The sequence below is a fragment of the Lissotriton helveticus genome, chromosome 6 (genome assembly GCF_964261635.1).
Source record: "Lissotriton helveticus chromosome 6, aLisHel1.1, whole genome shotgun sequence".
NCBI lineage: Eukaryota > Metazoa > Chordata > Amphibia > Caudata > Salamandridae > Lissotriton > Lissotriton helveticus.
In genome coordinates this window covers 748911883-748939042 of record NC_136067.1, presented here as the reverse complement: position 1 = coordinate 748939042, position 27160 = coordinate 748911883, and positions in this window count along the sequence as shown.

Genomic DNA, 27160 nt, shown 5'->3' with positions numbered 1-27160 from the left:
GGAGTCTGGAGGAGGAGGATAGAGGAGCATGTTCTTGTGAATTTGTGAACCTGAGAAATGCAGACTGCGGCACCTTCAAATCAATAAGCAAATAAGTGAAGACAGTTCTGCTGATGGGCTTGTTTTTGTGATTAGGTGATTAAAGTTTTTTTTATATAGATTTTGCAAAACAAAGAAAGACAGACACACAGGAATAAAAGTGAGTAAGGACGAAAAAGAAAGTTAGTGATTCATTGACTCATTTTCAGGGCTCTGTGTCAGGGAAGAAGAGCTCATCCTCAAACTCTGCTAATTCAGACGGGAGTAGGTCAGTTAACAGGGAAGAACTTCCCTCATCTAAGTTGGTGTCCTCCTCGTCTTCTTCCTGCGTGCATTCTCGTATTTTGTAATTTGGTGGTATGAAGTGCTGATTCATCTTGATCATTGTTAACCTCTCCACATTTTTGGGCGAGAGGTGGGTACTTTTGGAAGTTACAATGCCACCAGCAGCACTGAGCACACGTTCAGAAGACACGCTTGCGAGTGGGCAAGACAAGTAATTTATAGCCAGGTTGGTGATCTCTGGCCACACATCTGTTTTGCAAAAAACACAGTTGATGGACAGAATGTAGAACAATGTCATACATTCACCCCAGTACAAGGATCTGGGCCTAAATCCATCGTTTTTTTGCACTCCACACCACCCTGGGTTAGACACTGGCTATATGCAAATCAGCTCTGACTCTGTGCCTCATGGGAACAGTCCAGTCTGAACTATTTTATTTATTTATTTATTACAGACTTGTACCGCGCTGGGAATCGACTCCCGAAGGAGTATCTCCGCGCCCCTGGCGTCATCTTTGAACAGAGCAGGTCCTACAGTGTAGCATTATTTCCCTTTGTCGGATAAACTAGTATTGAAAAAGGAAAGTTTTTAGTTTCTTCCTAAAAGGAAGATGTTCCCTACACTGACTGATCTCTCTGGGGAGATTGTTCCACAGCTTTGGGCCAGCCACAGACAGGGCCCTACCCCCTTGCCTAGCCTTCTTAATCCTAGGAACACATAGAAGTTCTTGATCTCCCGATCTAAGAGATCGGGATGGAGCATATGCATTGAATTTTTCTGTCAGATATTCGGGGCCTTTCCCTGTGAGGCACTTATGGATGACACAACATGTCTTAAACAATACCCTCTGTTTCACTGAAAGCCAGTGAAGCTTAATTAACATGGGTTTAGATGGAGTACGTGCAGGGGCATTGAGGACAAGGCGTGCAGCAGTGCAAGCCATGTCTTTCCCAGACCGGAATCAAGCATCCAAGGTCCGGTTTCTGGCTATCAGCCTTCATTCAGCCTGGATAGCTTGACTCCAGTGGTGTGGAGAGCCTGGGACTCACGTCTGAGCATACCCAGCCCACTCGGGGTGAAAATTGCAAAAAACACAGTTGATGGACAGAATGTAGAACAATGTCATACATTCACCCCAGTACAAGGATCTGGGCCTAGATCCATCGTTTTTTTGCACTCCACACCACCCTGGGTTAGACACTGGCTATATGCAAATCAGCTCTGACCCTGTGCCTCATGGGAACAGTCCAGTCCGAACTACCAAGCCATGTCTTTCCCTGACCGGAATCAAGCATCCAAGGACCGGTTTCTGGCTATCAGCCTTCATTCAGCCTGGATAGCTTGACTCCAGTGGTGTGGAGAGCCTGGGACTCACGTCTGAGCATACCCAGCCCACTCTGGGTGAAAATTGCAAAAAACACAGTTGATGGACAGAATGTAGAACAATGTCATACATTCACCCCGGTACAAGGATCTGGGCCTAAATCCATAGTTTTTTTGCACTCCACACCACCCTGGGTTAGACACTGGCTATATGCAAATCAGCTCTGACCCTGTGCCTCATGGGAACAGTCCAGTCCGAACTACCAAGCCATGTCTTTCCCAGACCGGAATCAAGCATCCAAGGACCGGTTTCTGGCCATCAGCCTTCATTCAGCCTAGATAGCTTGACTCCAGTGGTGTGGAGAGCCTGGGACTCATGTCTGAGCATACCCAGCCCACTCGGGGGGAAAATTGCAAAAAACACAGTTGATGGACAGAATGTAGAACAATGTCATACATTCACCCCAGTACAAGGATCTGGGCCTAAATCCATCGTTTTTTTGCACTCCACACCACCCTGGGTTAGACAATGGCTATATGCAAATCAGCTCTGACCCTGTGCCTCATGGGAACAGTCCAGTCCAAACTACCACGCCATGTCTTTCCCAGACCGGAATCAAGCATCCAAGGACCGGTTTCTGTCTATCAGCCTTCATTCAGCCTGGATAGCTTGACTCCAGTGGTGTGGAGAGCCTGGGACTCACGTCAAAGCATACCCAGCCCACTCAGGGTGAAAATTGCAAAAAAACGGTCCTGGGAAGCTTGATTCCGGTCCAGGGAAGACATGGCTTGGCAGTTCAGGCTGGACTGTTCCCATGAGGCACAGGGTCAGACTGATTTGCATATGGCCATGTCTGAACTGGGGTGGCGGAGTGAGCTAAAGAACGGTGATGGATTAAACCCAGATCAGTTGACTGGGGGTGAGTGTTTGTATTGTCAATGCTCCGTCCATCACCACCTTTGGTGTTTCTTTGTTCGCCCTAAGTTGGCAGGGTATGCTCAGATGTGAGTCCCTTGCTCACTTTGCCACTGGAGTCAAGCAAGCCCGGCTGAAGACGGCTGTAATGCCAGAAACCGGTCCTGGGAAGCTTGATTCCGGTCCAGGGAAGACATGGCTTGGCAGTTCGGGCTGGACTGTTCCCATGAGGCACAGGGTCAGACTGATTTGCATATGGCCATGTCTGAACTGGGGTGGCGGAGTGAGCTAAAGAACGATGATGGATTAAACCCAGATCAGTTGACTGGGGTGAGTGTTTGTATTGTCAACGCTCCGTCCATCACCACCTTTGTTTTTTCTTTGTTCGCCCTAAGTTGGCAGGGTATGCTCAGACGTGAGTCCCTTGCTCACTTTGCCACTGGAGTCAAGCAAGCCCGGCTGAAGACGGCTGTAATGCCAGAAACCGGTCCTGGGAAGCTTGATTCCGGTCCAGGGAAGACATGGCTTGGCAGTTCGGGCTGGACTGTTCCCATGAGGCACAGGGTCAGACTGATTTGCATATGGCCATGTCTGAACTGGGTGGCGGTGAGCTAAAAAACGGTGATGGGTTAAACCCAGATCAGTTGACTGGGGGTGAGTGTTTGTATTGTCAACGCTCCGTCCATCACCACCTTTGGTTTTTCTTTATTCACACATATGTTTTCCCATACCAATACTCCATTGGGTCATGAGAAACATGGACCTCTGTTGAGTCATTCAGATAGGCCTGCACCATTGACTCAAGGTTCTCCAGGGTTCCTCCACTTTGCTTACTTTTTTCAGGGACCATTTGAGAGGCAAACCCAAGCTGAGTTAGCCAATCCTCTTCTTTACACATTATTACTGTTGTGTCTGGTGCAGATGATACGGTTGCTGGTGTCGTTAACGGCTGAGAGGGAAAATCACTCACGTCTGCCACAGCCACAGATGCAGAAGTGGATTTTTTTGACTGCGGATGGCCTGCTGATGCTGATGTACTGCCTTTTACATCAATTTCCTGCCGTTCTCTTTCAAACCAAGTGGCTGACACAGCTAGCCAATGTTTGTACTTTGTAACATCTGCATCATTAAAAGAAAAGAATACTCTGCCTGCCACTGCCTTTTTGTACCGTGGATCCAGAATAGTAGCAGAAATGTAATGCTGTTCTGTGTGGATCTTTTCAAGACGATCATCGCGAAGTAGGCGATGTAATAACTTGTCCGCCAACTCAAATGCTTCTTCCTTTCCATCTTTTTAAAACTTAGAACACAGCGCCTTCAGTCGGTGCTCTAGCATGCGCAACAATGGGATAGCTTTTCCCAAATTACAGTCCTCCCTGCTGACTGCACGCGTGAACACCTCAAAAGGACGAAGCATGTCTGTCAGGCTTTTAACTAGCTCCCATTGCTCCACCTGTATCCTCATGTCTATCATAGGTGTACCCAGTTTAAAGAAATACTGATTGACTACCGCATACTGCTCATACAGACGCTCAAGTATGTCGAAGGTTGAGTTCCAACGTGTTGCAACCTCCTGGATGAGTGCTTTCACTGGCAATTTACGTTCATGTTGCAGGCACCTCAGCTGCTTCCGTGCCTTAAAAGAATGGTTGAAATGTGTGCACATTCTTCGGCAGGTGGTCAGTAACTCGGAAACTGGACTTACTTCACTCAAGAATTTTTTAACAACCAGGTTTATACAGTGCGCCAAACACGGCACTCTGAAACAGTTACCCATATCCATGGCCTTAACTACATTGGCGCCATTATCCGTGGAAACATAACCAATCATGCGATTTTTTGGGGACAGCCATTCAAAGACCTTTGTGTTAAACTCATGCAAAATGTTTTCTCCTGTATGACTTTTCTCCATGGCAAACATGGCTATTGTTGCATGTTTCCGAGCAGCTTTATAAACTTTGTCCGAGTCAACACCTGCGTTTATCTTTGCTTTGACCCCGTAAAAAGAGACCCAGTGTGCAGTGATGCACATGTAATCAGTGGCTGCGCAACTGGTCCACATGTCTGTTGTCAGATGTATATAGTGAACAGCACTCTTCTGCAAACCTGCCCTAATCCCCTCCAGCACATCTTCATATAGTGCTGGAACTGCAACTCTGGCAAAGTAGAACCTTCCATTTAGGGCAGACCGTTGCCACCATTTCAAGAAAACCCACCCCTTCCACAAAAGAAAAAGGGAGAAGGTCCAGCGCTAGCATATTAGCCAGCTTAGTGTTATACAGACGTGCCGTTGGCTGGTTGCGTTCAAATGGCGCATCTGAAAACAACATGCTTCTAAAGGTGGGCTGGACCATTGTACGGGATGATGATGACTTCTTCGACCCAGTTACGCTCAGTGATGATGAACTTTTTCGCATTGGTGTCTCACTCTCTCCCACACTCCTAGTTTGGCTCATATATCTTGCAGGGGGTGTGCTGCTGACAGGGGTACTGGGTGTAACTGAAGAAATGTTTGACGCTTCTTCCTCCTTGTCATGAGCAGATGAAACATCAACGGATACAATTTGTTGACTTGCAATTCGGGCATCCTTGATCTCCCTTAGGTGCGCATGCCATTTGACAGTGTGCTGTTTCTCAAGATGACCTCTCTGGCCTCCGGTACCATAGTTGGTACCAAGCTTACCACGACTAACTCGAAGCTTACAAATGGTACAAATGGCTATGTTTTCCCTTGTTGGGCTAACACTAAAGAAGTCCCAAACTGCGGACTTCAAATGTCTGTGGGGGCGGAGGAGGCGATACTGGGAATGCTGCTAATGCCAGATGAACTGGAGGATGTGTGTTGCCAAAATTTAGTATGTTGTGCACTTACAGCACCACTAATTGAGGAAATGGAGGTCGAGGTGGATGGAGGTCCCTTGTGGCGAGAAAATATGGAAGCTGTAGGCGGTGGTGTACTAGTTAACTGCATTCGTGGTGGTCCCATTCCCACGTCGCCATCATCACGCTCAGCAGCATTTCGGGATAGGGTATGAATGTTTGTTTGCTGCATGCCTGCTGAGGCTGGAGTGACGTGTATGATGACTTCGTCGTCGTCGTGAGAGTCTTCATCAGCAGGAGTATATGCCACGTCTTGTTCAGCGTCATTATCACACTCCATAACTCTGAGACTTTCGGGGACCTTCCTTTTACTCTTAGCTACCTTTGTCAGATCATGGTGTGCCTCACACTCAGGTAGCACTGGTGGTTCCCAATTGTCATCCATATCATCAGAAGCAAGGGGGCTTGAAGAAGAAGTAGACACCATCCTTGATCTTTTCCTTGCTGGGGATCTGGAAGACAATGAATCATCAGGAGGAGTGGCTTCCTCATGTGATACTTCGGCTTGAATGTCGATTTCCTGATGTGCCCCTACTTCGGGAGGAACAACTATTGTGGGCACTTGTGCCGCTCCATGCACCTCTGCTTGCACCTCTGCTTGCGCCTCTCCATGCGCCGCCTCTCCTTCCACATGTACTTGGGCTTGTACTTGCACATGTGGTTGTTGTTGCGGCTGTGGTTGTTGAACACTCGTCAGATGAGTTACAACAACCTGTGTTGATTGAGAGATGCTGCTACTTTCTTGCGATGAGCCAACATCACTAGTCGATGGTGATTGAACAACTATACTGGCTACCTCTGCAGCACTCAAGGGCTTGGACCTAAGTTGGAGTGGTGGTGGTGGCGCTGAGCCCAATGGAGCGAAGGTGCTGCTCCCAGCTTGGTCCCCAGCAGACCCCGCTGCTGCTGCAGGCGTACTTTTTTTCCCTAAAAAATGCGGTGGTCGGCACACCAGTCTCTTTGGTAAGTGGCACCACTTGCTTCTTCTGCTCCTTACTGTCAACTTTCTTGCTAGAGGAGCTACGGGCAACTTTTTTTGGGGCCATCTTCTTCAGATGTCAGAACAGCAGGACGCAGTTGCACAAGTTGCAGAGTTGTCTGTGGCCACACGTGACGTTGTGCTGCACACACCGCAGCAGGACTTCTTCCTGGCACTGATGAGGAACGATAAGGCTGATGATTCGTCTTTCTTCACCTAAAAGCAAACAAAGCCAGAGGAACATCAGTTAAATAAATGTTGCATATGTAGCGCTTCAATTAATAGTTTGCAAGTAAGCCTTTTTATTATACCCACCCCCCAAAATGGAAAGACCAATAAAATGCACCAGTGACAGAGTACCCCTGGGCATAATGGATGAAAGCATGTCAGACTGGGTGCAGGCCTATGACACAACAAAGCATTCTGCCTGGCTTCAAAATGGCCCCTAGACCCCCACCACATGGCCAAGCCCCATCAACACCCCAAAAAATCGAAAAACACACAAAAATCACCACAATCCAATGCCATCCATGCCCTCAATGATGTTTACATTCAAGACACCCCACAGAAGGACTAGGCCCATGCACCACTGAGTGAGTACCCCTGGGCAAAAGGCCCCAACAACAGCCAAAAAATCAAAAAACACATAAAAATCACCACAATCCAATGCCATCCATGCCCTCAATGATGTTTAAATTCAAGACAACCCACAGAAAGACTAGGCCCATGCACCACTCGAGTAACCCTGGGCATAGTGGATGAACGCAAGGCACATTGGATGCAGGCCTATGGCACAAAGCACACTGCCTGGATTCAAAATGGCCCCTAGACCCCCACCACATGGCCAGGCCCTGCCTGTACCAGCCCTCAAAATGGCCCCCACCCACATGGCCATGCCCCACCAACACCCCAAAAAATAGAAAAAAACACACAAATCACCACAATCCAATGCCATCCATGCCCTCCATGATGTTTACATTAAAGAGACCCCACAGAAAGACTCAGTCCATGCACCACTGAGTACCTCTGGGCAAAAGGCCCTAACAACAGCCCAAAATACGAAAAACACACAAACATCACCACAATCCCATGCCATCCATGCCCTCAGTGATGTTTACATTCAAGGCACCCCACAGAAAGACTAGGCCCGTGCTCCCCTGAGTAACCCTGGGCATAATGGATGAAAGCAAGGCACATTGGATGCAGGCCTATGGCACAAAGCACACTGCCTGGATTCAAAATGGCCCCTAGACCCCCACCACATGGCCAGGGCCTGCCTGTACCAGTCCTCAAAATGGCCCTCACCCACATGGCCATGCCCCACCAACACCCCAAAAAATAAAAAAACACACAAAAATCACCACAATCCAATGCCATCCGTGACCGCTCAGCCCTCCACAGGGTTTGGTCGCCCCACTCACTGCTGCCGCTCCTGCCTGCCTTTGCCGCCTCCTGCCTGCAGATTCCTTCGCTCGCTGCCCGCTGCTCCTAGGAATTTCCCGCTGCCCGCTGCATCTTGGAATTTCCCGCCGCTGCCTCCCTGCGGCCCCGCCCCCCTGTGATTCCATTCGCCGCCCCGCTCCCGCCACCCAGCTGCTCCTCCCTCCCGGCTCCTTACTTATGACGCCCCCAGAGCGACCGTGCAGCGGACGCGCGCAGCGGGAGCGCCGATTGAGCGCCGAAGGTGCGCCAAAGGTAAGCCCGTCTGTGCCCGTCCGTGCCTGGCCCGCGCTCAGCGCCAGGACCCCTGGCCCTCCCCGCCGAGGCAAGACGACCCGACTGACCTACGACGCCGCAACTCTCAACGCACTCAATGCCGGTCGGACCCACGCCTGCTGCCGAGCCACCCCGAGACGCACCCACGGACCCTTCACCTGCTGCACCTGCAAGTTCACCTGCCTCCGAACCTGCCCCGCACCCGCCAAGACAAACACCAGCAGCAACCACCTCAAGTGCATCCTGATCAACACCCGCTCCGTCCACAGACACGCCGTGGAACTCTGGAACCTCCTCGACGCTACATCACCGGACGTCGCCTTCCTCACGGAAACCTGGATGAACGCCTCCTCTGCACCCGGCATCGCCATCGCCATCCCGGACGGGTACAAGATCATCAGGAGGGACCGCATCAACCAGACCGGAGGTGGCATCGCCATCGTCCACAGCAACACCATCCGCATCACGACCGACGCCAACGACTCCTTCGCCGCAGCCGAACATCTCCACTTCCAGATTCACACCAACCCTAAGACGACCCTCAGAGGCACCCTCGTCTACAGACCCCCGGGACCACGCACACAATTCAGCGAAGACATCTCAGACTTCATCAGCCCGCACGCCCTCCCCTCCACCGACTACATCCTCCACGGGGACCTCAACTTCCACCTGGAGAACAACAAGGACCGCAACACCACCGCCCTGCTGGAAAACCTCGCCAACCTCGGACTCAAGCAACTGGTCAACACCCCCACCCACTACGCCGGCCACACGCTTGATCCCGTCTTCTCTTCCAGCAAGTACATCACCTTCAGCCACGCCACCGGACTCCACTGGACCGACCACAGCTGCGTCCACTTCAGCTTCAAAAGATCCATGACCCACCACCACCCGCAACAGGTACCTCACAGGAATTGGAGCAAGATCACCGCAGACCAGCTCACTACCTCCCTCAGCCAGAGCCCACCCGCCAACACAACGGACCCCAACGAAGCAGCCCGCAACTTCACACAGTGGCTGACCGCCTGCGCCGACGACCTCGCGCCACTAAAGAACCCTCCCAGCAGACCCAGAAGCAAGAAGGCATCCTGGTTCACCGACGACCTCAAGGACTCCAAGAAGACCTGCCGCACCCTCGAGAAAGCCTGGCTCCTCGACCGGACCACCGACAACATGACCGCCCTCAAACACGCCACCCACAAGCACCACCAGCTCATCCGCACCACCAAGAAGAAATCCCTGAAGGAACGACTGGACAACAACGCCCACGACAGCAAAGAGCTCTTCACTATCGTCAAGGAGTTCTCCAACCCCAGCACCGGCACCAACGACATCACTCAGTCACAAGACCTCTGCGACTCCCTCGCCTCGTTCTTCCACCGCAAGATCGCCGACATCCACAACAGCTTCGGCGCCCCACCCACGCACCCAATCATCGAACCAACGCCCCCACCGCCACCCTTCGCACCTGGACCACGGTGACCACCGAAGACACAGCCCGCACGATGAACACCATCCACTCCGGATCACCGACCGACCCCTGCCCACACCACGTCTTCAACAAGGCCGACTCCACCATCGCACCCCAACTCCGGAACATCATCAACGCCTCCTTCAACACCGCCACCTTCCCGGAGAGCTGGAAGCACGCCGAGATCAGCGCATTCCTGAAGAAACCAACAGCGGACCCCACCGATCTCAAAAACTTCCGCCCCATCTCGCTCCTCCCTTTTCCTGCTAAAGTCATTGCGAAGATCGTCAACAGACAGCTGACCGCCTTCCTCGTGACGAACAGATCCCTCGACCCCTCGCAGTCCGGCTTCAGAGCCAACCACAGCACCGAGACCGCCCTCATCGCAGCCACCGACGACATCCGGACCCTGCTCGACAAGGGGGAAACAGTGGCCCTCATCCTCCTGGACCTCTCCGCCGCGTTCGACACGGTCTGCCACCGCACCCTAGTCCAGCGCCTCAGCAACATCGATATCAAAGAGAAGGAACTGGAGTGGATCTTCTCGTTCCTCGCCGGAAGAACACAAAAAATCTGCCTCCCCCCGTTTCGCTCCGAGGCCACCGAAGTCATCTGCGGCGTCCCGCAAGGATCTTCACTCAGCCCCACCCTCTTCAACATCTACATGAAACCTCTCGCAGCCATCGCACGCCAGCACAACCTCAACATCATCTCTTACGCAGACGACACCCAGCTGATCCTCTCCCTCACCAGAGACCACGACACCGCCAGAACCTGCCTACACGAAGGGATGAAAGACGTCGCCGAGTGGATGAAGGACAGCAGCCTGAAACTGAACTCGGACAAGACGGAAGTCCTCATCCTGGGATCTTCGCCCTCCGCCTGGGACGACTCCTGATGGCCCCCAGCCCTGGGCACCGCACCCAAGCCAACCGACCACGCACGCAACCTGGGCTTCATCCTGGACCCCTCCCTCTCGATGACCAGACAAGTCAACGCCGTCTCCTCATCGTGCTTCAACACCCTGCGTATGCTTCGCAAGATCTTCCGCTGGATCACGACCGAGACCAGGAAGACTGTCACCCAGGCACTCGTCACCAGCCTACTGGACTACGGAAACGCCCTCTACGCCGGAACCACAGCCAAGCTACAGAAAAGACTCCAGCGCATCCAGAGCGCCTCCGCCCGACTCATCCTGGATGTCCCCCGACGCAGCCACATCTCCATCCACCTGAGGAACCTGCACTGGCTCCCCGTCGACAAGAGGATCACGTTCCGGCTCCTCACCCACGCACACAAGTCTCTCCATGACCTGGGCCCCAAGTACCTCAACGACCGCCTGACCTTCTACACGCCCACCCGCCAGCTACGGTCCACCAGCCTCGCCCTCGCAGCCGTACCACGCATCCGAAGAGCCACCGCCGGAGGAAGATCCTTCTCTTACCTGGCTGCCAAGACTTGGAACTCCCTCCCCATCCACCTTCGGCTGACCCAGGACCATCTCGCCTTCAGGAAACAACTCAAGACCTGGCTGTTCGAGCAGTAGCATACCCCTCCCCCCAAGCGCCTTGAGACCCTCCCGAGTGAGTAGTGCGCTATACAAATGGCATGATCGATTGATTGATTGATTGCCCTCCATGATGTTTACATTAAAGAGACCCCACAGAAAGACTCAGTCCATGCACCACTGAGTACCTCTGGGCAAAAGGCCCCAACAACAGCCCAAAATTCGAAAAGCACACAAAAATCACCACAATCCCATGCCATCCATGCCCTCAATGATGTTTACATTCAAGACACCCCACAGAAAGACTAGGCCCATGCACCCCTGAGTAACCCTGGGCATAATGGATGAAAGCAAGGCACATTGGATGCAGGCCTATGGCACAAAGCACACTGCCTGGATTCAAAATGGCCCCTAGACCCCCACCCACATGGCCATGCCCCACCAACACCCCAAAAAATAAAAAAACACACACAAATCACCACAATCCAATGCCATCCATGCCCTCCATGATGTTTACATTAAAGAGACCCCACAGAAAGACCCAGTCCATGCACCACTGAGTACCCCTGGGCAAAATGCCCCAACAACAGCCCAAAATTCGAAAAACACACAAAAATCACCACAATCCAATGCCATTCATGCCCTCCATGATGTTTACATTAAAGAGACCCCACAGAAAGACTCAGTCCATGCACCACTGAGTACCCCTGAGCAAAAGGCCCCAACAACAGCCAAAAAATCGAAAAACACACAAAAATTACCACACTCCAATGCCATCCATACCCTAAATGATGTTGAAATTCAACAAAACAGTTGTATCATGCACCCATAACTAACCCTGGTCCTACTGGATACTGTGGCTACCCACAATATATTTTATTTATTGTTCTGAAAAAGTTCCAAATTGTAGTTGCAGCAACTGTAATGCCCCAAACAAACTTACTTGTGAAATTTCTAATCCAAAAGTGATCCAAAGAAAGTCAAAAAGGCCTCAAATCCAAATATCCAGCAGCATCCACAAAAAGTAATCCTTCCAGGTCAAGATCCAAATCAAAGTGACCAGGACATGAACAAAGCACTGGGAGGAGCCTGCTGGACAGGAACAGGAAGTTGGAGACTGTGGGTCACTTCCTTCCTCCCACCCCCCCCAAATGGACTCCTTGCAAAACAAAGTGCAGGCAAATGTCAACCTGAGGAGTTATTCTGATAAAAAAAGAATTTTTAGAAGGTTTATGCTGACTGCTGGTGGATTTCTTGTGCGAAATTGCAAATTTTGCAATTTCGCAATTGCGAGATTGTCGCTGCCCGCCGCATCTACCTGTTCACAAGTGTTTACTCCCGCGATGCGTGATCACGGGCCTTTATGACGTACTCACGTTGACAAACTCTCGCTGTGCAAGATGACAAGCCGCGATGACGTAATCGCGGTCGACAAACTCCCGCGGGATCCCGCAGCAAGATCCAAAATGGCGCAGCACACGCAAACATGGAGAAAAACAACTCTTCAAACGCTGAATGACGGTAAGTGAACACCGCGCGCCGCAAAATTGTATAGTATTCTATTTGGCAAGTGCGACCAAGCAAAAAAATCCGTTTCGTGCGAACTTGCGAATTTTCGGGAAATTCGCGAGAGTTCGCGGATTGCGAATTTGCCGAAAATGCACAAAATCCGCGAGCGGAACGGATTTTACGCCCACGCTTACTTTTTATGGGTAAATTAAGGAACCACAATTTGTCTTCACCCCTATAGGACATTCTTCAGCAGGGCCTGTGTCTCATTCACCAACAGAAACCCAGTCGCCTGTAGTTGGCGAAATGGCTAACATGGCGCCTGACCATAATTCTTCACTACATTCTGAAGTCAATAAGGCATCACTGCCCTCTTTTGCATCCAAGCGGTTGAAACATGATCCTCCTTTGCCTGACAAGTCCACATCTCCTATCTCCCTAGAGATGTTTTTGGAGGAGATTCGGGCTTTACACCCTTTTGTGGAGGAAACTGATAGCAGAATGCAGCTTTTGGATGATAAATGGTCATCAATGGATAGTTGGGTTTCTGTGGTGGAGCAGCACATTTTAAATATCTAGGACAAAACTCATAGAATCAACTCTTTGGAAAAGGAAGTGCCAAGCTCCACTAGCATACAGAAGATTTGGAAAACCGGAAGAGGAGGAAAAATCCACGCATTTATGGTCTACCTGAAGCTTTGCAAGGTGATTACCCTGTCTCCTTTTTGCCAAAATTGCTGGACATGACTTCCTCAACCTTGCTCAGCATTCTGAGAGCCCATAGACTTTGTCCTTGTCCCTCGCTATCTGGCTTTTCTGTCAAACCTAGAGGCATTATCATCCTCTTTTTGAAGTTTGCTGACTTATTGTTGGTTCTTTCTGCTGCTAGGGCTAAGCATCATGTTTCTTGATTGGGTCAAAGGGTATTCCTATCTCAAGATATCTCTAATGCCACTGCAGCTAGAAGAAAGGGATTTCTTACCCTCCAAGCTCCTCTTTTGGTCACTTTGAGCTAGATGTGACCTTTTTCATCCCTGCATTTTTAAAGTCACTTTCCAAAATAACACTGTAATGTTTGAAGATCCAGCAGAACGTAATATGTTTATACAGTCCTATACTTTGAGTAAAAGGGACATTGCTGGCCCGTCTACTGTTTGATCTATTTATCTTTGTTTGTTTTTGCTTTCATTGTCAGATTCGCTAAAGATGTTGAATTATAATTATCACTATTTGTGACTCTTTAGTATATCTCAGTTTGTAATTCTTCATATGTTTTAATATATATGATATGACTTATGGTGTTATTTTCTGTCCCCTTGCAGGTTCATCTGATGTAAGTCCATACATTTGGTCCACTTTCCTTAATGTTTTTGGTTAAGGTGTGGCTTGATCTACTCTACCCTTGGGCGTGTCATCATCTAATGTGTCGTCACCACTCCTGTTCTATTTCGTACTTGTTTTTACAGGTATGTTCTTTCAGTCACCCTTTATGGATAGGTACTGTCTTCTCATTTGGCTTTTTTTCTTTTTCCTCTTTACCTTTCCCTTTACGGTTCTTTGTTTTCTTTCACCTTTACCTTCCTCCCCTTCTTCTTGTCTCATTTCTGTAGTGCTCTCTCTTTTCTCATATTATATGTAATTTCTTTTTTTTTTATATGCCTCAGTCTTCTCCAATACTACTTTATTTTTCATTGTATATAATTCAGAATAATCTCTTGGAATATTAAAGGTTTGGTTAATCCAATTAAAAGACAGAGAGTGTTATCCCATAAAGGTAAATCTAATCCAGATCTGGTTTGTCTCCAGGAAACTCATCTTACACATTCTGAAGCTCTGATACTTAAATGATCTTGGGTTGGTTATGTGTTTGTCTCAACATCTGTGACTAAAAAGAATGGGTTGAGATACTGGGTACAAAATCCCTTAATGTTAATTTGGTTTCACAGAAAATAGATGATACAGGTAGGTGAAGTATAGTAAGTCTTGTTATAGATAATGTCCTCCTTACTATTATGAATGTTTATGCTTCACCACAATCTGATATTGCTTTTTTTGCCCTCCATTGCGCAAAACTGTACACAATTTCATGATTCTTACTTTGTTCTAGGAGGGACTGCAATCAAATAGAGGACCCATTTTTAGATAAACAATCCCCAGTTAATTTTTTGTCCCAAAAAATACATAAGCTGTTACACTCTGTGATTCAAAAGGGAGCCTTGATGGACTCTTGGAGATTGTCTAACCAAACTGTCAAAGGGTTATGGCTCACTTTTACTACTGGATCATATATTTCTTTCCAAATCCCTTGCACAGTTTTTACACAGTCACATATTTCTCCCATTGTGCCTTCTGACCATGCTATGGTTACTACAGACTTGGATTTGGTGCCTCCCTATCCCCATCTGCATCATTGGAAATTTAACAATTATTTACTAAAAGATACTCAATTTTCTAGTTCATTTATTGCTTTTATTTTAGATTTTTTTTTGCTTTGATGACAATAGGGAAATTTTGCCTACCTTGCTTTGGGATTCATTCATGGCCTCAGCAAGAGATTTCATTTTAAACTATATTCCCAGGCAAAAGAAGACATGGTTAAAAGACCATACTAGTCTTCTCTCATTGATTAAATCTTTAGAAAGGAGGTGTTTTCCCCTAAACTGCCCTCTGACCTTAATGCCTTGCTCAAAGCCAACATGACATTTAATTTTGTGTCTACTAAAAAAGCCTCTTCTGTGATTCATCAAAAAAATGCACGCCATTATAGAGGGAGAAATAGTGCTGCCAAGTTATTAGTAAACTATCTCAAGGATAGAAAAGAGCGGCACATTATCGATTCTATTTCCAACGACAGGCTAGACTACTACTTAGCATCAGGGTATTTTAGAAGAACTTGTTTCGTTTTACAAATCCCTTTATACGCCTGAATTAACTCCTACTTCCTCTGAAATTCTAGATTATTTACTTTATACCTCTCTTCTGTTCCTCCTGATTTAGGTTTTGATTCTTCCACAAATAACCTCTCCACTTAAGAAACTGCTGTAGCCTTACGAGCACTGAAATTAGGGAAAACACCAGGCCCAAATTGTTCTACAGTAGAATTCTATCTTCCCTTCTCCAACATTCTTCTTCCTTATCTGTATCATTTATTTAATACTGTTTCTGCATCTTCTTCTACTTCTGGCACCTTCCAGGAAGCTATATTGGGCCCCATGCATCAAACCAAAAACCAGTCGCAAACGGGCAGATTTGCAGAATCTGCCCCTTTGCGACCAGTATTTTTGCATCTGGGATGCATCATCCCAAATGCAAAAACGCAACTTAAGAAATCGCTAAAATGGCTATTACTTAAATTGCAATTGCATTTAAGGAATCATAAATTGTGATTCCTTAAATGCAATGCATTAAGCGATAAATTATTGTGATTTCGCTATTAGGAATCGCAAATTACCACCAAACTAAAGTTGATTGTAATTTGCGATTGCTTTGAAAAATGCACTAAAATGAATTTTTCAAAGTCACATTTTACACATGTCCTTAGGGCATGTGTGTTGTCAACATGTGCAAAAAGGGAAATTTCAGGGGCGCAACAGGGTATCCTTTTTTAACCCTTGAAATTTCATGCACAATTTGCGAGTACCTATGTAGTACTCGCAAATTGTGTATGCAATTCCCATTGATTCCTAGGGGCCTTTAGGCCCATAGGAATGAGTGGGAATCAATTCCTTAATTGCGACTTACCTTGAGGGTAAGGTTTACAAACTACATTCCTGACATGGTTAAAATAAATTTTACTAAACATAGGGGTCTATTAGGATGGCGTGCAGATTGCCACCGCCCTACAGACGGTGGCGATCCGCCCGCCAAATCTCCCCGCCGGACGGCCCTTTACCCCCACCACATTAGCATGGCGGGGGCACTGCGGTGGACGGAAAGACCATCCGCCGCTTTTCCACCAGAAGGCAATCATCCCGATTGCCTACCGGGCGGAAAAGGCCCATAACATGGTGGCGGTGCCTTGCAGGCACCGCCATCCATATTATGATGTGGAGACTCCGCCATGGAAAGTCATGCAGAGTTTTCTTTGGGACCCATTGCGGGCCCCCAGGGTGGTGGGGGGCAGCACTTGGGGGGTACCCATGGTACCCCCCAACATTTGCATGCACAAGGTGGCAGGCACCGCACTGTGCCTGTCACGTTGTGCATGCCAATACACAACATGCAAATATTGCATTGTGGCGGATGCTGCTTACAGGGATGGTGGCGTGGTGGTGGCATCCTAATTGGCGGTGTGGGACTGCCACACCACTGGTGGCCGGTCCCAGCACCGCTAAGATGGCGGGCGGAATGAAGTCCACCCGCCCTCCTAATAGACCCCTTAGTATCAAAATTGACAAGATTCTCTACTCTTGGAATCCTCTATTTTTATCATGTTGGAACCGGTTAGACATTATTAAAATGATGATTTCTCCCTTACTGTTGTACCTTCTTTCTATGCTGACAGTTCACATTCCCAAACAGTTTTTTTTCAAATCATCTCACTGCTCCATAGATTTCTTTTGAAGACATAAGAAATCAAGGGTAGCGTTAGTCACTTTACAAAAACCAAAATCTGCAGGGAGTTAACTTTCCTCACTTTATAGAGCTTTTTGCCAAGCGGCTCTTTGGACTCATAATTTATCCTCGTCCTTTTCTCCTTTATGGCTAGATATTGAGCGCATCTCTCTTCTTCCTTTTAGCTTTAAAGAGGTCCTATCTCTTACTGCTAAGATGTCTCTTCCCAACTCCCCTATATTAAGCAAAGGGTATCGGTGCTCAAATCCACTTTTCTTCCACTTGCTCTAAATACGTTCTTGTTTTTTAAAATGCTGATATGGTACAACTTCTTACTTAAGATAAATAAAAGGCCCTTTTCTGGCATACTTGGAAGGATAAAGGCTTAATGTGGATATCTCAACTTTTCTATATTGATTCCCTGACCTGTTTTCCTCAATTTGTTCTTCTTTATCACTGCCCTAAGTCCTTTTACACTTGTTTTTTATCATTGATAAACGTGGTTCTTCATGTTTATTTCCCTCTTCAGAACTCTACGAAGATGATTCTTCACTCCTCCGGCATTACTGAATTTCTGAGAATGAACCCTAGGGCTTAGGCTATTTATAAGCATTTCTCTCTTCCTGACCCCTCCAGATTCAAATCCAAATCCGAGCTGATATGGGAGAGAGATCTGGGAGTTTCTTGGAAGGTCCCTTTGTGGAATAAGGTATATACAATCTCACGTACTGCTGGTATTGCACAATCACAATTTTTTGTCTATCAGCCCCTATGTTTTACTCCCTTGCAGGCTAAATGTTGGTCTTGTGATTTTCCTAATGCAGTTTTAATGCATATTTTATTCAATTGTCCCAATATCCGTAACTTTTGGTATAAAATTGGGGCTCAGATTAAGAAGATTTTTAACTTTGATAGCCCTTTCAATATTGTCTATCTTTTGTGGGGAACTTTGTCCAATTAGTTCATGCCATCCTTCCCTTAAAACTAAACTATTAGATATACTGTTAATGATAGCTTTTCACCTGATTCCTTTAAATTGGAAATCATCAGATAAGTTATCTAATAAAGTATGGTGGGATTTGGTGAGTTCTCGTAATAAATTAGATATAATGTATGCTATACAATGTACACCTTCACATAATGAGCAATTGTTATGGTGATCCTTAGTTCATATCTTAACCAAGTTGATAGTGATATATACAAGTACTGTTTCTGCATTTTCTGAATTTTTTTGCCCTCCAATGGTTTTTTCTTTATGTTCTCCTTTCATATTTATATAAGAGTCATTTTATGATATGTTTTTTGCTATAATGCTAATTTTATAAAATCAACCTAGAGGCAATATGTTGTTATTTTTATTAAATACTTTTGATTTGTTCTAAGTTCTCCAATTCACCCTCCCTCCCCGCCCCTTCCTTCCCCTTTTTACCTTTCTATTGAAAATGATAAAGACTGTCATTTTTTTATGTTGCTTAATTCTACAAATGCCCTTATGATCATTTTGGTTGATCTTATTGTATTGTTGTTAAGCAGGTTATATGAATTTATAAAGTCTTTTAAACACGGAAACATCTGGCTTAAACAGAGTAATATTTTCTTTTTAAATGTGAAATGCACAAGTCCATTTGTAAACTTTCATTTTCATAAGACAAGATAGATAGATACATAGATAGTTTTCTACAGCCTCTGTTGCCTTCCTGCTGCGGAGGAAACCTGGACCACGCACACCAGCCGGCAAAGCGGCTTTCTCCACCAACGTCATTTCCAGATGCACCAGGAGTCACTTAAAGGGCGTCCAGTGCTCCAGCAGCACGGGTTGTGTGCGGGTGTGCCCAGGCAAAGCCCAGGCTAAGGGTGGGTCTGTCTGCGCCCATCAGTGGCAGGAAGAGGCAGGGCTGAGCCCCCCTCTTCGATCCAATGCCATTTAAGAGGCCTGAGGTGAGTGCCTATTTATATCGCCAGAATTGATAAGGGGTTTACTCAACCACTTATCATGGGGAAACACAGAGGACATTGCCTGCACGCCCGCCACTACCAGCATTGACAGTATGTTAGAAAGGGCTATTAGCATCATGTCTAATGAAACTGAATTAACTGAGCGATGTTTGTCCCTGGGAAGTAAGGCCCTACTGAATGGTCCTCTAGCTGGAGGGGTTCCAGCTGACTCTATCCATGCACCTGCAACTATCCACGTGTCTGCCAGTGTACTTTGTACCCCTTTGCACCTAGGTTCTGGTCTCAAAAATATAGCTCTTCCTAGTGGGAGCCCTAAAGGAGACGATATCGCTGAGCTGCGGCTAAACACAGGCACCCCAACTGTAGTCCCAGCAGCTAAGCATAAAAGGAAGCCTGGGAAGCCCTCCTGCCCAAAAAGGAAACAACCCATCCATTCCAGTTCATCTCGTACCTGTTTGCCATCGTGGATACAGCACATATTGCATGTTAGCATTTTAGAGGCTGCATAAAATGGGAAGCCAAGTTTCTCTATCTGCACTCAGACTGAGGCTGTGTATCCCATACTTGAACACAGTGGCCTATCTCTGATAGACATAAATTTTACGACAACAACAACTCAAACTGTTGCTATCATGGGGAGGGATTTACTTTTTTACCTGCTGTTCCATCTAGCATTAACCCCTGACCCCTACCTCATCCCTGCCTATTGGCCCCCAATCGGAAGCTCATGTAGTACATGTAGTAAAGTCAGGGAGTGTTTTTACCTAAGCCTAATGTTGCATCAATATATCCCCCTAATATTAATGATGAATCAAACAGGGCTGGGACTGTCTCAAACATGCTCCCAGTTCTTTTTCCTGAGCCTGTCACCAGCTCAGTTGATGTGAACCTAAACATAGGCAGGTGGAGTAGTAATGTGCCTGATACCCTGATTAGGAATCTCCCTGAACCTAACATGGAGGTCTTAGGATTGCCAACAGCAGCATGCCCTTATGTCTTAGTGTTGGCAGGGGTACTAACCCTTAAGAAAGAACAGGGGGAAAACAGGGACCAATTGTGCAACAAATGTGTAAACTGGCCATCTAAATACAGGAGGTTTAAGGTGTTAAATATGAATGATATTATCATGGTACGAAGAGTAGGGTGGGTGGGTGCCTCGCCTAAGAATATAGAGGGCGACTGCATAGTAATTAATTTTTGTAGACCGTCTATGGTCAGATCACTATTGAAGGCACAGGAAGATATCACCATGAACTTCACGCACATTTGGTCTCTGCCATTGGGCTATTTATATAAACCAATTTTCGGACCTCGATCAAAAGACCCCCCCTTTCCCAATTGTACATAATAGGTTTTCTGCATTGTCCAATCTAGACAGTCAGGATGGACCGTTTCCGTCACTGGAAACTAACAAGGTAATTCCTGTACCTAATGCCCTAGTGTAGTCACCTGAGCCCAGTGGTTCCCAAACTTTTTTGACCCGTGGCTCCCTTGACTGGGTTGGCGGTTGGCCGTGGCTCCCCGCCATTTTTTTGCCAGTGGGTCAGGCAGCGCACTGTGCTAGGCATGGATTTTTGGCATGAGTGTTTTAGGCCACGCCCTTTGTTGCATCGGCCACGCCCCTTTGAGAACCCCCCCCCGTTTTTTTTCTTCCCACTTGGGGCCCTGCATTTGCATGGATGCAGGAGTTGCTGACATTCCCGGTACAATGGTCACGTACCCGCAGGACATGGTATCCCTCATGCCCCCACCGGGGATGTCCACGCTCTGTGTGATCTTGTTCCCGTGCCCCTTGCCGCTGGCAGTGCCAGGGGTTCGCCGTGCTTTCCTCGCCAGGGCTTTGCACGACGATGGTGAATCTGAATGTGCTCCCATAGCGATTGGCGAAGGGAAGTACTTGCCCGCATGGAAGGGTCCGGGGTGCTGCACTGCCCCCCGGGCCGCGCTCCGGTGCGCCAACCCGGCCTTAGGGGTAATTATTCGCGCTTTAGAAATGCTGGTATTTATTTATTTACTCAATGATGACATTTTAGGTGGGATGTCCCGCAATGACTCTATTTCTGTACAGCAGTTAATTATTAACATGAACACTGTTTAGATGTGAGCTTCGAAGAGTTATACCTCGATATAACTCTTCAAACAGCTTTGATTTATTTTGTTTGTGCTTAACCTTAACATCTAAAATAGTTGCTTCCTTACATTGCTTGAAAATGAACACATCAACGCTGCCAATTTTAATGGCAACCATTGACAAAGCCGGCAGTGCGCTGGGGGAAGAGGAGCCCGAGGAGGGGAGAAATGTCCAGGCTCCGATGGATCCCTCGAGGATGTGCAGAGGGTCACACAGCGCTGCCGCGGCCTCTACCAGGCGGCCGGGCGGCGAAAGCTGGGTCCGTGCGGCAATGGAAGGAGGCGGCACGAACACGCCAGCCTGCCAGGCTCGCAGGCACCGCGATTCGGGGTACTCTACTGCCCGCTGATCATTATGTCAGTGTGCGGCTTTGTTTTTGTTTACTGTTTATTTTAATGGGGGTACTCAAACCACAATGAGATGCACCACACTTCCGACCCCGGAAGACACATCCTGCGCGGCGCCCCTGGCTTCTCATCACGGCGCACCGGGGTGCCGCGGCGCACACTTTGGGAATCACTGACCTGAGCCACTCGATCATGCTGCCATAATTAAGGCTACTTCCCATTCAAATTTAAACTTAAACATACTAAGTAGGAATGTCGCTGGCTTAGAGTCAAAATTAACCTTACCAGATTGGCTAGAACTAGTACAACAGCAGGACATTCTTATGTAACACTATTGTCCCAGTCCCCAAGCTAGACCATCTATCTAGCGGTCTTTGGATTTGAGTTAATATTTCTGCGGGGTAGTGCTAATGTCCTACACACAAAAAAATCACAAAGTCCAAGCCTTAATATATAAAAGGGGTGTATCTATTTGCCTAATTAATTTTTATGATAATGTTTTTCACTCTGCCCCCTATATGCATTTTATTAGTTTGTTTGATTTTATAGTGCTCCCACCATTGATAATCTTTTTATTTCCTCCACTCTTGAGTGCTACCTATTGAAAGCTGAGCTTGTCCCCACCACCCATGGCGACCATAACCCTATTAAAATAATGCTGAGAATCTCTACTAGGCTGACATATATATGAGTGTGGTGCTAGGATCCTGACTCTCATTACTGACAATCTAAGATTAGTTTGGCGAGGTGTCAATAACACTGATGTGTTCTATACGATGGCAAGGGATTTCCCAAGACTTATTGACTTGTGCCTGTCATTACAGGACTATAACCCGAGGGCAATTGGTGCCTTTACAAAACTTTGTGAGGGAATTAAATCTACAATGTCTAATCCGTTTGTCGAATCACAACAAGTAACAAGATGATTCAACAGTGACTACTCATTGCTCAATAGACAGTTTCACCAGATGCCGTTCCCTTATCAAATCATTAAGACAAAAGTATAAGTTAGCCATTTCACATAGGAAGGAAGAACCAGTCAAAGAACACTGGGATGCCCTTGCACATGCTTCCACTCTAAAGGATCGTAATGGCTTTAGGGCTGAGGTCAAAGACATGAGATCTATGGGTCAATCACTTACCCCGATAAGTTGGAATGAAATTAGTGAGGCATGGAAACAGCATTTCTCTATGATTTACACAGCCCCAACACATGACGAGGATCCCTTTGAGCATCAGGTTCCCACTGTGGTCGCAATATCTTTATTTGAAGTTGAGGAAGCCATTCAACAGAGCATGGGCAACAAAGCTCCTGGAACTGACGGGTTGCCCATCGATCTTATTAAGCACAAACCTGATTTTTGGGCACCGCACTTACTAAATGTTTTTAACAACCTAACTAATGCCCCGCTACCAAGTACTTGGTCGACTAGTATTATCATTCCTAATTTTCAAAAAGGGTGACCGTTTCCAACTAAGTTGTTATAGACCAATTTCCCTGATAGACGATACTTTGAAAATTTTAGGGAGTATCCTGAACAATAAGATCAAAATATGGACTGTGGAAGAGTGCATTCTACAACTGTCCCAGTTAGGTTTTAGGAGCAAATAAGTACAATCGAACAATGCCTAAATCCTAATCTAATTATTGGAAAGTACACTATTGCCCAGCGATTCCCCAATATACTTGGCTTTTATGGACCTCACCTCAGCTTTTGGTTTTGTTAATCGGTCACACTTATGGACTTCCTTTATAGAATATGGATTAGATTTTAGTTAACTTTTTAGCCTACCAGCAAAGGGATCTCCAAGCTCAGGTGAGGATTAACAAGGGTGGGAAGGTTTCAAACGACATCGGAGCAGCCACGCTCCTTTCAGGTAACAGCGGCTGGGCGGTTTGTAAGAGGAGTTTCCAAAGGACGATGCAAAGGGAAAATGTATTGTTTTTTTAATTTTTCCTCTGCATTGTCCCTCGGAATCCCCCGCCCCACCACTGTTACCTGCATTGACTGCGGCTGCATAAGAATTAGCAGATGGGTCAGTCAGGGGTGTGTCCTGGCACCTGTTCTTTTCATCTTATACCTCATTGATTTACATAAATCATTGATAGCACTCACCAGTGATGTCCCCAGAATTAATGGCAACACACTCCCCGTCCTATTGTATGCCGAAAATGAGGTCTTAATGGGACGCACACCACATGCCCCACTTATCCTAATGCAGGGTTTTGTGGGTTGTATGGCTAGTTTAGATTTACGCACTCATTTAAAAAAATCTTTTATAATGGGTTGTGGGCCGAAAGCCTCTCTCTTAAACACCATTACTGTAGATAACCAAAGTTTACAATACACTTGCACTTTTCCTTACCTAGGGCTGGTCTTCGCTGCTAATGGTTCCTGGGTTGACCATGTGGTGCACAGTTGGAACAATTTTTCTAAGGCTATCAACTCAATTTTTGGTCTCCCCCAACCAAAAAGGACAAGGGTCATTTTAGCAATCACAAAATATTTTAAATCCCAGTACATCCCAACAGTGACATATGGTGTAGAGATGTGGAGTTTCACAAAGAGCAATAGCATTCAGTGTGAAGAAAATAGATTGTGCCGAAAACTCTTGGGAGCACCGATTTCTGCATCACAATATATCTGTAATAGTGAACTAAAATTGCACTATATTGAAGTTTATATAAAGGCTCGCCCTGCTCTATTTTGGCTAGCAATCTGGAAAAACCCAGCAGTGCCCCTCATTAGAGAGATAATAGGAGATTGCCTCCTCAAGTGTGAGAAGGGAAGGGAAATATTGGCTTGCCACAGTGAGTGAGAGTTTAAGCAGTGCTAATTATGAACAGCTCTTTTTAAATCCAACTAAAATATATAGTATGAATTAAAAAGACCTTTAGTTGGCCCTATATGCACATTATAGTAAAGCAAGTTATGAAAGGGAGATCAAAAAACAACTATTGTAACTTATATGTCCATTGAGGATGTCTCACTTATAACATCTAGTTATCTTTTTAAACCAAATGGCCGCTGGGAGAGGGCAGGCACAGTAACCTTTTTATTATGTTTCCCCTTGGGTATAATGTTAATTTAGTTCATCTGCCAAGCCCATGTTACAGCAGGAGCGGGCAAATGAGGCTCCGCATTTTATTCTTCTGTAAATGTTATATAAAATATGCTAAATGTCTTTTGATACCGTTTAAAAAAAAATTCCTGCCTGTCCCTCTTGAAGCTGCATAGATAAAAATTCTTGAATTGGAAGATGATGAATAGGGGTGGGGGAATTTGCGTAATTGCGTTACGCAAATATTCGTGAAACGGTAAAAAATCTCAGCGAACACGTAGAAATTCCGCGAACACACGGAATTGCTGGTTCGCAATGCTTTTTTACTGTTCGCAATCGCTGTTTGCGTGCTCGGGGAAAAATATCTTGTGAACACGCATTTTGAGAACGGGAACAAGCAAAACATTTCGCGAAGTTGGGGAACGCAGGCTTTTGGGCAATTTCGTGTACTCCGCGGATCGCGAAATGACCCAAATTCCACGAACGGAACGGAATTTACCGCCCAGGCCTAATGATTAATTAGTTCTCCGCATAGGCTCCTTCTTGAAAGTCGCAGTACGTGCTCACAAGACAATGCGTACTTTAGGAAGGATGTTCTTCCACAATTTATATTTCTACAGATTTGTTTTTATTCTTTCACAAAGATCATGAATGGCACAAACCAAGAGGGCATTCATTGGGAAATTATTTTATCCCTTCACAATTCGATGTATATCTATGAAATGTTTTTACTGCATTTGTTTTCATTGTTCTTATGATTAACAAGATTCGTGTATACTTTTATTCGAATCAAGGTTTTGGAATTGAATTGAATAGATAGATAGACAGACAGATAGATAGATAGACAGACAGACAGACAGACGGGCGGGCGGACGGACGGACGGACGGACGGACGGACAGACAGACAGACAGACAGACAGACAGACAGACAGACAGACAGATAGATAGATTTGTGAATACACAAATCATTCAGTAAATAAACAACCATCAAGCTTTGAGGAAGGGACGTGCGAAAATAAATACAATGGATTTGATAACTGCCGCACACATGCCAGAATGTCTTAGCAGGGGTTATATCGACCACCTCTTGTGTTTCAGACCCCTTTATAGCTGTCACCGCGTGTGCTCGTTAGCCATTTGTACCCTCCTAAGGGTCAAAGCCTATTGATCGCCCTGACCCTCCCGTGCCACCTGAGTACAAGACTTCTCTCGAGAAAGTGATGAGTATTCTGGGACCACCGTCGGACATTCTCGAGGATCCACTTCTGAACACTTGCTGTTTTTCTGCATTACCTGGACCATTTTTCTGTATATTCTTCTACGATCCTGTCTACGGAATCTCTAGGGTTTCAATGAGCTACGGCGGGCCAAATAAACACCAGACTGCTTTCTGACTCCACACTCACGTTCACTTTAATTATCGAAACTAAATGATTCTTATTGTTATTTTCTGTTGAGGCTCAATATAAATATGATATATTGTGGAATCGGTGGCAGCTCAAACATCAAAACCTTCAGAGTTTGGGGGTATGTGGGGGAGGTTGTAAGGATGCATCTGTTTTATTATGCGCGCCTTCCTAGGGTGTTAATCAGGCTTTTAATCATTTTGCAAGTGAGACAAAGGACACTTCGCTGAGAGAGAGCTCCAAATACTAACACTGCTTCAGCATCCTGCTGTCAAAGGTTTGCCTATGAGCTGTATTAACGCTCATACATGGCAGAAAATTGGATTTTCCTTGATAAACAGAAAATAATGTTTGGGGAAGCGTTCCATTATATTCAGTTGAAGTGCGGTAACTGCTGCAAACCAAAGATGCAACATATTGTGTCAACAACGCACCCATTTTAATTTTGTCAGGAAGAGACTCTCTTGTTAGAAAGCCTTCTGGTGGACCGATTGCAAGAGAGGTGTCCTGTGGACTCGTTCCCATGTCTTTGTCGTAGGACTTCAAAGTGGTCGCCATTTTTTATTTTGCGGCCCTACCTACCCCCTTGAAATGCATTGACCGCCCGAGAAATTCCAAAGTTGGAATAGTTATTTTTTTCACTTTCCGTGTGATAATTCCGAGGTGCATGGATGTCATGGCATTCGAACTGCACTCAGAGTAGTCCCCAAAATGTGGAATGCTGATTAGTGTTTCTGCATCCAGTCCGTGGTAATTTTCCATTTTCAGCCATTGCTTAAAACATCACCTGTTTTAGCAAGTAAAATGTAAGGGTGAAACAGTGGAATTGCAGTATTCATGTTTCACATTTAATATCTGTAATAATAATATCTTTATTTGGATAAAAGAAAATATCCTTAAAAGCATTTCACAATAAGAGAAAATATCCTTAAAAGCATTTCACAGTAGATCAGCAGGTCAGCATTGTAATATGAAATTCCGGAACATATTATGCAACAGTTAATCAATAAAATTCGTCCAAAGCCTGTTGCTCTATTTCTGTAGTACTTTAAAAAATGAAGCACTTTTATAGTAGCC